General features: G+C 42.6%; 1 long non-coding RNA gene across 2 annotated transcripts in view; it reads left to right on the forward strand.

Moving 5' to 3' along the window:
• The window catches only part of LOC116639474, a 253,016-nt gene that overhangs the window by 225,876 nt on the left and 13,398 nt on the right, over positions 1-13,742 (forward strand). For both annotated transcript variants that reach the window (XR_004300849.1, XR_004300850.1), the window contains exons 4-5: positions 3,068-3,158; positions 7,234-7,350. This is a non-coding gene — a long non-coding RNA (uncharacterized LOC116639474). The remainder of the gene's footprint in view (positions 1-3,067; positions 3,159-7,233; positions 7,351-13,742) is intronic.

The following is a 13,742-nucleotide window of genomic DNA, read 5'->3' on the forward strand; positions in this document are numbered from 1 at the left end:
GGATAGGGATGAGGAGGGGCCAGGAAGTCAATGTAGGCACAGCAATCATTTTAGAAATATATTTACTCACTCATTTAATAAACAACTACTAAACTTATTATGAGCTGAGCACTGTAATAAATGTTGATGACACAGAGATGAGTAAGACAGTCACCTCCCTTAAAAAACACATGTCCAGTGGAGGAGAGAGGCATGTAAAAACAGATGAATTGCAAGTATAACTACAGAAACATTAGCAAAGCCCTGGGGACACAGGTTTCTTCCATTATGTGACTCAGGTTTTCCAGTGTTAAATTAATGTGTTTATTATATTGATGACACATTTTCAGAGTCATATTAAGGGAGAGAAAAATAAAAGAGAGATGAATCCATTGATTGTTGGATTTAGTCAAAAAATATTTACCAAATGACTTGTTCTGTCAGGGTCACAAAAGTGAGCAAATGTTAAATGATAACCTTCAAAAGACAAAAAAATTATTGTCTGATTTTAAAGCTCCCAGGAGCAGTCATTCACTGTGATTCATATAGCATGATGAGCCAGAATATTTAACATATTCCTTAGTCATCCGTGTTGCACATCGGACATCATAATATGTGTGTATACTTGGGAGTAAGCACTTCAGTTTCGTTGGTTGTGGCTATGTAATGCTAATTCCATCTTGTTTTACTAAGGATGAGCAAAGGTATATTCAAAAGAAGACATGTTTCCATAAGGCAGGTGATTCTGCTTGCACGGATGGTGACCTGACCTCTTCAGGATGTCCTCAGGCAGAGATGTAATGCATAAAGTCAATCCTCTTCAGTGATTTTCCAGTACTACCCCAGGTGGAGGGACGTCTTCCATGTGAGGGAGCTGGGTGCATGCAGATTTAATAGTATGTGATGGCAGAGGTTGGTTGTGAAAAGTGTGTAAAGAATTGTAAAAGCTAGAGGTGATAGAGATTCTTAAATTAGATATAGTCATTTTATTTCTAAGCTGATAATGAGGTCCTTTAAAGCCCAGAGATTCTAGGAAGAGCAATTTTGGACTCTTCTTTCGTTAAATCCCCTTGAGGAAATGTGTTGGACCCTGAGGTTGCCTCCCATCATCCATTCCCTAATTATGGAGCAGCCGAAGGTTTAGATATGACTGACTCCATCGGTAAATCAACTGCAATAATCCCATCCTCCTTCCCATGTTGCCTGGTTCATTGGCAGCCAGAGAAGCCTTCATGGAAGAGGGGAATCAAGTTAGACTTTGAAGACAGTAGAATTTTGATAAGTGGAGAGCAAATTATGAGCAAAAGTGAAGAAACAAGAATATGCAAGGTTTGTTCAGGGATGGTGAGCAAACCTTTTTTAACTAGAGCAAAATGTTATACTGTCTTTATCTCCCAGAGCTACCCAGGTGATTAAACTGAGTTCTTCCATTTAGTAAGCAATTATTGAATGGTGAGTAGTGTGGAACTAAGTAATAGACAGCTTCAAAGGAAGTTGCCTCAAGCTTGAGAAACCCCACAGCAAAGGTAAACCCATTGATTTTAGAGTCAAAAAGACCTAAGATGTAATCTAACACAATCCATTCATTTTCAAGTCACAGAAACAGATGCCAAGGTAGCTTAAGTGAATGGAAGCAGCAAAGTACGCAGGAAAAAGAACAAGTTGTTAGAGTCAGTTAAACTCTTTTACTTTCATTTCCATCAGCAGAAAGGTGACAGTAATAGCACAAGAAGCTGTCACTGCTGTCCAGGGACACAGCATATGCAAAGCGCCAGGCACAAAATAGATACTAAGTAAATATTCCCTTTCATTTTCTTTCTTCCCTTTATTGATAACAACATAGAAATTCTGTGGCAGAGTTAGGAATAACTCTACTTGACTCCCAGGACAGCTCCCTCCTGCACAGTACAGCAGTCCACTGTTAGAATCTCATGGGAAGGAATCACAAAGGCCTCCAACTTTCTCCAAAGAGGAGGAGCTATCTTCAAAAACTCTTATCTAGTTTTCTTATGCATGCACCAATCTCATTCTCTTCTCTAAACATGTGAAAGCCTTGATTCTGAATCCCCACTCCTGTAGGAATGTTCTTCTTCCTCCTTTCCATCTATCCAAATCCTCTCATTCACTCATTTATTCATTCAGACATTCAGTCTGCATGGAGTCAGGGAGTCATCAAACCTTTATTGAGTACTTATTATGTGGCAGGCACTGGGATGGGAGTTGATTATGGCACCAAAGAGAATAGTCCTTCCTTCAGGGAGTCTAGCAGGGGCAGTCTAGTTTAAGCACAGATATGCTCACACCAGGAAAGTTAGGGGATGATGTTATAGAGGTATGGGCATGATATCTTGGGAACATTAGACAGGGAAGACGAGGTGTGCCTGAAAGGTGTCTGCCATTATTCTTTTTTTTTTTTTTTTTTTAGTTTTAAATTTTTTTATTGTTATGTTAATCCCCATACATTACATCATTAGTTTTAGATATAGTGTTCCATGATTCATTGTTTGTGCATAACACCCAGTGCTCCATGCAGAACGTGCCCTCCTCAATACCCATCACTAGGCTAACCCATCCTCCCAACCCCCTCCCCTCTAGAACCCTCAGTTTGTTTTTCAGAGTCCATTGTCTCTCATGGTTCTTCTCCTCCTCCGATTTCCCCCCCTTCATTCTTCCCCTCCTGCTACATTCTTCTTCTTTTTTTCTTTCTTAACATATATTGCATTATTTGTTTCAGAGGTACAGATCTGAGATTCAACAGTCTTGCACAATTCACAGCGCTTACCAGAGCACATACCCTCCCCAGTGTCCATCACCCAGTCACCCCATCCCTCCCACCCCACCCCCCACTCCAGCAACCCTCAGTTTGTTTCCTGAGATTAAGAATTCCTCATATCAGTGAGGTCATATGATACATGTCTTTCTCTGTTTGACTTATTTCGCTCAGCATAATACCCTCCAGTTCCATCCACGTCGTTGCAAATGGCAAGATCTTATTCCTTTTGATGGCTGCATAATATTCCACTGTATATATATACCACATCTTCTTTATCCATTCATCTGTTGATGGACATCTTGGCTCTTTCCACAGTTTGGCTATTCTGGACTGCAATTACACACCCATCATATTCTTCTCTACCTCCCATTATACATGGAGATGGCCACACACAACAACTGAGCCCGTAAGTACATATACCTCTTACTATCAGTGCAGTGATATCAACATGTAGATAGGTATAGGGTGTGTATCTAGCCAGAAAGGACCACGGCAGTCCAATCAAGGTACCTCAGGTTTATCTAGAAAAGCAGTGGGTCATGCCCAGGGCTAGAGGATGGATAATTCCATCACTAACAAACTTTAGTAAGGGCCTCCTACAGTGTTTCTAAATCTTGGTTGCACATCGGAATTATCTGGGGAGGATTTGAAAAATAGAGATGCCTAAACCCTACCTTAGGCTTATAGAAGCAGGATCTTTTGAGATGAAGCCCAGGTATATGGGTTTTTAAGTGACATGTGGTTGATTCTGATAATTAATTAGCAGGGGTTGGAAGCACTGGTCTATTTTGTGCCAGACATTTGCAGAGCACTGAGAATACACAAGCAGTCCTATTCATGCCTTAGAAGAAGATAAGTCTCTGTCCTAGAAAGACTGAGTCAGGTGGGAGAGACAGGCAAGCAAAGATGAACAATCAACCAGATAAGTTCTCAGATACAAAGTGATGTTGGGGAACTAAGATGAGAAGGACCAACATACTTCCGGGAAGCAGGGAAAGCTTCCTAAGTAATGTTGCATTTGAGACGAGATATAAAGGATGAGCAGGAGTCTCCCAAATGAAGGAGATGTGGAAGGAGATCCCAGGTGCAGGACAGAGCCTCTAGCTCCCATAGGGCTTAGCCAGTAGGTCAGGTGATCTGCAGGGAAGTTGGAGGGAGAAGGATTAGGGAACTTCTATCCTGGGACCGGGCTCTTAGGTGTGTATGAGCTGGAGACAGTGATGTGCTGGATTGCATCACTGATTTATAGCTGTTTCATAGACCATTTTTATTTCTTTCAACCAGACCTTGTACCTAGAAGACAGTCAAAAACAGAACTTGCAATGGGAATGTGTGAGAAGGGCAACAATTCCCTCAAATTTGAAGTCAAAGGGAGGCTTTCCTTGGTAACCTACGGAATTCAATGGAGTGATCATAAGGAGGGGGAAGGGCAGGAAGGGCGGGGTCATGCTGCAAGGGAAAGGCATGGTGATGGGAGCAAGGTCTGCACATTCTAGGACCTTCAGGGTCCGTGTGGCTGGGGCAAAGCACTGGGGGAAAGGCAGTGGCCAGGGATAAGGTCGGGGAGGAAAGTGTGCTCCATCCAGGCTTTTGAGAGGCTTCTGATGCTCTGCTGCAGTATAGACTTCATCTCGTTGGCATCAGCAAATCCTGGTTATTTTATGCAGAGCAGTGACAGGGTCATCTTTCCTTTTCTGAAAGGTCATTCTGAGCATATGTATATTTTCTTTCTCCAACAGAATTGTAAGCTTGCTGTCAACAGGGATCATATCTTGACTTTTTTTTTTTTTTTTGGTATCACCAACAGTGCTTAGCACAGCAAGAGCAAGGGACACATGTTGAGATGTCAATAGTTAATGGATTCATTAATTATTTGAGCAGCACAAACCCATACTCAAGTTAATGTTATAATACAGGTATTACATCCCATGTGGTACCTGATACTTAGAGATCTCAGGCAATCTTAAGCTATGCTTCTTAATGTAACATGCACACAAATCACCTGAGGATCTTGTTAAATGAGGATTCTGATTTCTTATGTCTTTGGTGGGGCCTGAGATCTTGCATTTCTAACAAGCTTCCAGATGCTGCTGCTGCTGCTGATTTAGATTCCTACACTTTGAGTGGTGGGGATCTTGAGATGCGGCCCCCTTATTTGGAAAAGTTCCAGTGGCGGGGTCATCTGTGAACTGTGGAATGTTCTACAGGGATTATGGAAGTAGAGAGGCTTCATCTTGAGAGGCTAAGACTCCAGACAGCTTCCTGGGGACTGGTTTGGAGGGCAACCACATGTCTTTGAGGCCCTTTGGGTAGATATTGATGTTATTTGCCTTTAAAGAAGCTTCTGGTGCCGTGGCCAGTTTCTTCCTTGCACTACTAGAATTGAATTCCAAAGAAAATCCATTAGTAACAGTAGAGTTGCTCATAGAACAGCAGATTAAGTCAGAGGGCTCTAAAAACAGCGTGCTATCAGCGTGTCATTTGTTTAGGTCTATGTAGAATAGAGTTTTTCTCAGGAATTTTCAAGTTTGAAATTTGATTATGGGCCACTTTGTAATTTCTTGATATTTTCCTCTTTTCTCCTCTGTGAAAACAATACTCATGGCCAGGTAATGGCAAGCTGGAAGTCCCTCAGGCCTCGCTAGCTGGTAGGCATAAAGATGGCCACATTGGGTAGGCTGAGGTCTGGCAGCTTGCTGCCACTCATCACTATGAACAGGGTCTCAGTCTTCATTTTGAGGTTTCCTTGACCTTTCTTCTGACTCTCAGAGAAGCCCCAGGCCACATCTCCCTCCATCCCAATGTTAGTATGCACTGTTGCCTGCACTTGCATCTTTCAGCCATGGACCCCCCATGGCTGCTCCATCTCAGACAGGTCCCCATGACACTGCCAGTCTCCTTTGTTTCCACTCTATGCATGGCTATGGCCATTGCTCGCTTGGACCAAAGCTGGGAGTTAGTCCAGGGTAGCAGCAAGCAGACTTATCTTTGGAGACAGAATGCCGCATATCAGCTGTGTGATTGTGCACGTTCTCTAACCACTCTAAACCTTAGATTTCTTACCTGTAAAATGTGGTTAACTGCAGTTCTCTAATCTCAAGATTGTTGAGATAATAAGGTAATCGGCCTAAGCTCCTAACTCTATTCCTGGCTAAGTAAACATTGACCATTATCCTCACTGCTTTTCTCTATCACTGTGGTTCTGGCCTGGGCAAGCTTCATTCTTCTTTCAGCACAGCTGAGACCAGTTAAGTTTTCATGACATGGCCGATGGCTCTGGGATAAGAAAAGGCTATTAAATCAGGGGGAAATACAACTGTTATTTGACGTGGAGACACTTAGGCATGAGAGACCCAAGTGCATTCTCCTGGGGTCCCTCTCAGGGGCCTCCTGGCATGCCTCCAGGGCTATCTTTCTATGTCAGAAGACATTTGTCCTGCAAGAGAATGTTTTTGAACTTATCTAGACTCCTTTGAGTCCAGGCTCAGAGATGAGTTTTGTCATCCTGGGCTCCATTTAGTTTTCCAGCTCAACTCCTTCTTGAGGTTACTGACATTAAGGAACCTTCACTCCCTAGAAAGAGAGCCTTTATCCTACTCTGGGGTGTCACCTTACCTTGGAACAAAGGCCAATGCCTCTTTCCCCTTCCCAGTCTTGCCCCAGGGTTCACTCTCTTTCTTTAATGCAGAGGAAAATTGAACTCTTGACTCAACTCATACTTAATTTCTATTCAGGCTCCCATGAGAGATAATCTCTTATAATAACAATAATAATAATAGCAACAAAAACAATTTTTCTCTTGTTTTCCTTGCCCCACTGCCTCTAAAATGATCTTTCTTAAACATGCATCTTATTATTCCACTTTCTGCTTAAAGCCATTGTGCCTTCCCTGGCACTTAGGTGACAAAATCTATGTTAGCATAAGCAGCTCTTTATATGTGCTGGTCTTTTGTCCTGAGATGCTCTTTGTTCCTTTGTTTTCTCAGAGAATGCCTATTCTGCCATCATGGCCCGCCTCAAATCTGACTTCCTCTGTGGATTCTTCTTGGAACCTGGCTGCGTCCCCTATCCCAGATGCCAGCCAGGATCTCTCCTCCAGGCCCCCTTGACACTCTACACTTTATTCCATCACATGACAACGTATATAATAATTCACTTCCAGCTCCACCTCCCTTCTGTCAAAGGGAGCTCCGTGAGATAGTCTCTAGTCACAGGAGTGGCAGTGAATGAACTAATGCTTACCTTACATTTTGTCTCCTCTCTCTTCTGACCCTTACTAGAGGTCTGTGAGACAAGTAGGACACATATTACTGTGATCTCTGCTTTATATATGAGAAAAGGAGTTTCCAACAGGTAGGTGACTAGTTCCTGGTCACCTCGTCAGCTGAGTGAGGGGAGGGGGAAGTAAACCCAGACTGAGTTCTTTGGACTGTCATTCCAATGCCCCTTTTCACTACTTCTGATTGCTTCCATTTTGACAGAAACTAAACCCTGATAGGAAAAGGGTCTCAAGGAAGACAAGGCATGGGGCCAAGGAAGACTGAGGGAGATGGCGACCTGCTGAGGAGCCAGAGCAGCAGAATCCCTGGGACTCACAGGTAAGGCTATTGGGTGTGATGAGAACCGTGGGGTGTCCACTTGGCTGACTTTAGGACTTGGAGGAAGATGCTCTTTGATGAAGACTAGGTAGATGGGAATGGAGATATAAAGAAACACCATGAAAACGAGTTTTATGCAAAATCAGATCACAGTCAAAATCCGGTCTCAGGCACCACCTCACAGAGGGTCGTTTCTTTCCAGCAGCCCTCTGGATTGCTCTAAGTGATTAATTTTATGAAAGTCTTGAACTGCTGCTAAGAGCCCTTTTTAAACCTGAAAGCAAAACAAACAAACATGAAGCCCTACAGAGCCGAGAATAAGCTCCAAGAGAGTGAGAGCATTGGAAATAGTTACTGGGATGAAGAAGGGGATCACGGTGTACCTTGTTTCCAACCCCACCAGCATTGTCAGCTCACCCACCTGCAAGTCCTGTGGGCAGTCTGAGCTTGGCTGGGGGGACTAGGGGGCGTTGCAGGGAAGAGGCCAGGATGGGAGGGCTCAGAGCTATTTCAGACTCAAGGCTAACATTCACGGAGACCTTGAGTTACGTCATGAAAACTGTCTGGACTTTAGGCCCCCTTATGCCAAATGCGGTTTCCAGAAAAAGGATCCGCCACATATTTGGAAGCCCATCAACCAAAAGTCGTCTCGTCACTTTCGTGTATGAGATCTTTTCATTTGTGAAGAGTATATTATTTTGCTTAATTATGGGCTTAGAGGAGATGGCATAGAGCAGCGGAAAAAGCATGAGCTGGGAGTCAGAGCGACCTGGGTCTGAATCATGGCCCTGCCGTCCGCCAGCTGTGGGGCCCTGGCCTGGTGGGCCTCAGTCTCCTTGTACATGAATAATAATAATTATTATAATAAAATATAATATAAATATAAAAATAAAATATAATAAAAATCATCATCATCATCATCATCATCATCATCATCATCTTGTAATAATGACCTATATTATAGGACAGTTGTTAGGACTGGATTGTTAATGCATGTCAAGAATCTTGTCTCATTCTGCTATTTAGATATTTAATAATCAGTAACTAGTATTAATAAAATGTCTGACCTATAACAGTCACATTCGGTAAATGAGGTTTCATGTTCACTCCAGAAATATATATAGAGTGGTGTGTTATATATAACCTTCTTTTGCTGGTAAGATATACTGTTTATACTGTTTATATTAAATTTCCATTTCCCAGTGGAATTTATTGTTATTTCATATCAAAACACCTCCCCATGCTCACCTTTCCTTCTTAGATGAAGCCTCATTGGTGTCCCACATGTGCTGATTTTCAGCACCTAGACAATTGGTTGTTTTTAAATACTTATAGTTTATTTATAACCATCTATGTCATGATTAATTATGCTTTTCTTAAGGAAGAGTGCATCCGGAAAGGAGATAGGGTTATCTCTATCAGTCACTCACTGCCCAAGACTTGAGCTTCACCTCCAGTATGGGGATAATATTTAACCCATGTATCTTACAAAGGTGTTTTTTTCCCCCCTGAAAAAAAAATCAGGTAAGATCATAAGTGGGAAAGAATTTTCCACATTATAACAGATGTGTAAATTCGAGCTGTGATATGGTTTTTGCTGTAGATCCTTTTGCAGCAGATGGGAAACTTCTTTGTGTTCTGGCCACCTGCCTGGGAGTCACCTTGCGGTTACTTAGAGCCTCTCGGCACCACTGGATGTTAGGAGATTGAGCAACTTTCTTGAGTAATTGTCTCCTCTGACTCACGTTCCTTGCAGTCCCCATAGTGACCTGTGTACTACCCAGGATAAGCAAGGAATTTCTTCTCTGGAGTTGTTTAAGGAATAGCCCCAAACTTTCAGCGTAGTCTTGTTTTACACAACTTCTAGTACTACCTACCTCAGTGGCCACAGAACAAATCTGTACAGCTGTTGGATTCGGGTTTGCTGAAACAGATTTTGAGTACATACTGTGGGAGGGACATAGAATCTCCACTCTAATGAGATTCTTTTCATGGATACCCATCTCTCCTTAAGGCCCAGTTGGGGTGGAAGAGCATAGTTAATACATAGCATGAGTACCAACAAATCATCAAGGGATAACTTTCAGGTGTACTTGACCATCTTTCCTTACTTTCTCTGGTTTCTGGTCTCTTTCTCCCTCCCTCCCTCCCTCCTTCCCTCCCTCCCTCCCTACCTCTTTCTCTTTTTAAATCCCTTCCCTTCCCTACTTCCCTTTTACTACACTCTTTCCCAATCAGTAGACCCACCATGGCATTCCCAGGTATAAGTCATTACCTTTGTTAGATGTACTTAGAGTGCAACAGTTGTAGACATCTAGTCCAGGTCCGAGATTGGAATCCCTTGCTCTGTATTATAATTACCTGAGGGCTAAAAGATATGATGTCTGGGCTCCAGTTGAGTTGATATATCAGGGAAGAGATGGGGGAGCTGGATCCTGGGCCTGATACTTTAAAAAGCTTCCAAAAAGATTCTAATGTGCATTCAGCTTACACTGGTTGAAGATATTTGGAGAGTGAAGATATGACAAAACTATTCTAAAAATAAACTAAAATAAGATTTATGGCTCAAAGAGCTGCAATCATGTGGTTTGGCCACACTTGCTTGTTATCTATCCATCAAATAACAAGTATTTTTTGAGAACCACAGAAAGAGTGGTTGGTTATGCCCAGGCAGAGCTTCTAAGTGAGTTTCAAAGATAAGGCATGTGCTATACTAAACACTTTTATATACATTATGTCATTCAACCTTCTCAAGAAAGCTAGGGGGTCTTTTTATCCCTCCCAGTTTACAAATGAAGAAACAGAGGCACCAAGGGATTGCTTAAAGAGCTCAAGGTTTGACCACTAGTTAAAAGTAGAGCCAAGAGGTATGAATATAGACATTTAGCAGTCTTCCTTTTAATTATCATGTGATACCTCCTCTCTACATTGACAGATAAGATGAAAACACAGGCATTTGCTGGAGCAGTGGTTCTCAACCTTGGCTGCATATTAGAATCACTAGGAGAGCTTTATAAAAATGTCCTTCACTCAGGTCACACCTTGGACCAATTAAACCCCCCAGTCTCAAGAATGGGACCCAGACATCAATATTTTTTAAAGTGTCACAGGTGACAAAATTGAAAACTACTGAGTTAGAGGAAAGAGAGCAATACAAATGAGAGACATGAGGATAAGCTTCCTAGGTAATACTTCACCTGAACTTGGCATGAGAGAGAATAAAGCCCTCCCCTCGCTAAAGACGCCCATTTCCTAATCTCAGGGACCTCTAAATATGTTACCTTATATGACAATGGGGAAGTAAGGGTGTGGATATGTTAAGGTTGTTAATTAGCTGATCTTAAAATGGGGAGTTAGCTTGGAATATTCAGGTGGACCCAGTGTAATCACATGGGTCCTTAATTGTGGAAGAAACAGGCAGAGGATGGAGAACCAGAGAAATGGTAGCATGAAAAGGACTTGGCCTGATTTAGCTGGCTTTGAAGATGGAGAACAGACTTAAGGAATGCAGGTGGCCTTGAGCTGGAAAAGATAAGGAAACAGGTGCTACCCCAGAGCATCCACAATGAATACAGCCTTGCCAACATCTTGCGTTTAGTCTGGTGAAACTCATTCTGGGCTTCTGACCTCCAAAACTGTAAGAAAATGAACTCATATTGTTTAAACCCCTGTTCATGGTAATTCGTTTCAGCAGCAATAAGAAATTAGTATAGTGCCTTAAAAAGGAAGGGTTTAGAGAAATGTGTGGTGAGTGTGAAAAATACCCATTTAGCTGCAGATTTGATTTTCTATGTATAAGTATCTATGTACTGCACACTTCACATCTCTGCCCTATGCAGTGCCTCTACAATGATAGGCATCTACAGCCTGCAATTGAGCCAGAATTCAAACCCAAACCTTTTAGACTCTAGAATCAGTGCTCATTCCAGTTACCATACTGTGTACTTTTCCTCAAGACTATTTGGCATGCTGGTGGTTTTTCTGATCTCTGCTTTGAGCAAAAGCAAGGAAACGTAATGTCAGAGGAGACTTTATAGCACAGAGAAAACAGATTCTCATTCAAGCCACTTAGAGGAACAAACCACCTCTAATTACTTGGATGTTTAAGGACGATTGATCTGATAGTTGTGTGCAAGAAGGATTGAAGTAAATGAAGATGGGGGCAGACAGATCAGTCAAGAAGTCCCACAACAACGTAGGCTCCTGAGGGTTTGAATTCTGAATGGCGGTGGTAATGGTGGCATTAGAAGTTGAGAGGAGAGGAAGAATCCAGGAAACCTGGAGAAGAAAATCAAACCAAGGGAAATCATGCTATTTGGGAAGGGCAAAGGAAAGACAGAGTCAAAGACAAGCTGTGGCAGGCTTAAAGGGTGGTTGGCGGTGCCCCTGACAGAATTGAAGGTGCTAGAAAACAACAAATTTGGGCAGTGGGATGGGATAGAGCAATGGCATAGAATAAAGAATTTGATTGGCATTTGTTCCTGGGAGGGAGACTCTAATCCTTGGACTATCCCAAGTGATATAGAATATTGTTTTTATGCTAATGAAATGGCTCAAGGTAGGCCCCTGGATAATTTTAGTGTGGAGTCTGGTCACAAGAAAGACCAACCATGGGGCGCCTGTGTGGCTCAGTTGGTTAAGTGTCTGCCTTCAGCTCAGGTCGTGATCTCAGGGTCCTGCATCGGGCTCTCTGGCTCAGCAGAGTCTGCTTCTCCCTCTCCCTCTCCCTCTGTGTTCTCTCTCTCACAAACAAATAAATAAAAATATTGAAAGAAAGGAAGGAAGGAAGGAAAGAAAGAAAGAAAGAAAGAAAGAAAGAAAGAAAGAAAGAAAGAAAGAAAGAAAGAAAGAAAGAAAGAAAGGAAGGAAGGAAGAAAGAAAGAAAGAAAGAAAGAGAAAGAAAAGAAAGAAAAAGAAAGAGAAAGAAAGAAAAAGAAAGGAAAGAAAGCAAGCAAGCAAGCAAGCACATGTTGATTAGAGAGTTAGAACTTTGAGCTATCTTGACATCTGTGGCATGGAGGAGGGCTGGAAATTGAGTTCAATCAATCATGCTCATGTAATGAAACCCCAATAAAAACTCTAGACAGTGGAGCTTTCTGGTTAGTAAACACATTATTGCTGTGCTGAGAGGGTGATGCATCTGATTCTCCCAAGAAGGGGCACAGAAGCTCCGTATCTGGGACCCTCCCAGGTCTTAACCCTAGGAGTATCCCTTATTAAAAAGTATAATCATAAATATGGTGCTTTCCTGAGTTCTGAGAGTCATTCCAACAAGTCATTGAATCTAGGGGCATGGGGAACCCCTTTTTTGTAGCTGGTCTGTCAGAAGTTTCCGTGGCCTGAAGAGCCCTGAGACTCGTGGCTGGTAGCTAACCTCTGAAATGGAGGCAGTCTTGTGGAGGACTTTGCCCTTAACCTGGGAGGTCTGTGTTACCTCTAGCTCCTAGTGTCAGAATTGAATTTCTGCTCACCTACTTGGGGTGGAAACAGCGTAGGTGGATAGTGCATGACATCAGTGTCTGTGGGCAAAACTCAGAATTGTGTGAAACTAGTTTCCTCTCAACACTAAGGCCAAAAGAAAATGCTGAGAACATTAAACACAACATTAAAATACTCACACCTTGATTCTTCATTGACCATTCTGACTTCCCCAATGTCTTTGCACCAGTGGGATAGAATGAAATAACAGGGTCTAAAAGACAAAATGGAGTTTCTGTTACTCACTTGCAATGAAATGGTGGGCATGTAACTAATTCTCTTTGGGCCATAGCCCTTTATCTTTAAAATGGGAATATTAAGGCCTAATTTGTAAAGCTGTTAAGAGAATGAACATAAAAAGGTAAGATCTTGGCACGTGACCAGTGTTCAGTGACAGTTATTTTCAGCTGTCCTTTAAGATTATTCCCAGTTGGAATGGTTCTTTCTGAGCGAGATTTTCTTTTATCCAGTTCATCAAAAGGAAGTCAAAGTGATTGATGTGGCTTCACTGAACACTCAGTGAACTATCTAACTTTGGGGGGATATGCTGACTCAACCTCTCAAATGTCAGTGGTTGGGAGAGAGCTTCATCTTAAAGAGGGTCTTACTGTAATTGAAAAATTCACAGCGTCTGCTCTGCATGTGAAGGGAGGACACCCCTTCAGTGCCTGCATCTGCTGTCGCTATGATGCCTACAACAGCTTGCTGCCACATTTGTCAAAACCCATCTTGGCTGCAGGTGCACTGTGTCTATACTCAACAGCGCCATTGCCATCAGGACACCATAAGCTTCAGGGACTTGCCCAGGGAGGCCCAGCATGTCTGGGGCCCAGAATGAAAGCCAGGCCTGTGGATGCCTCCTTGCCCCCTCAGCTGCCTCCTCCTGACTTGCCTCTCTTCCATTTTGTGGTGAG

The sequence above is a fragment of the Phoca vitulina genome, unplaced genomic scaffold, assembly GCF_004348235.1.
Source record: "Phoca vitulina isolate PV1807 unplaced genomic scaffold, GSC_HSeal_1.0 scaffold18, whole genome shotgun sequence".
Lineage (NCBI taxonomy): Eukaryota > Metazoa > Chordata > Mammalia > Carnivora > Phocidae > Phoca > Phoca vitulina.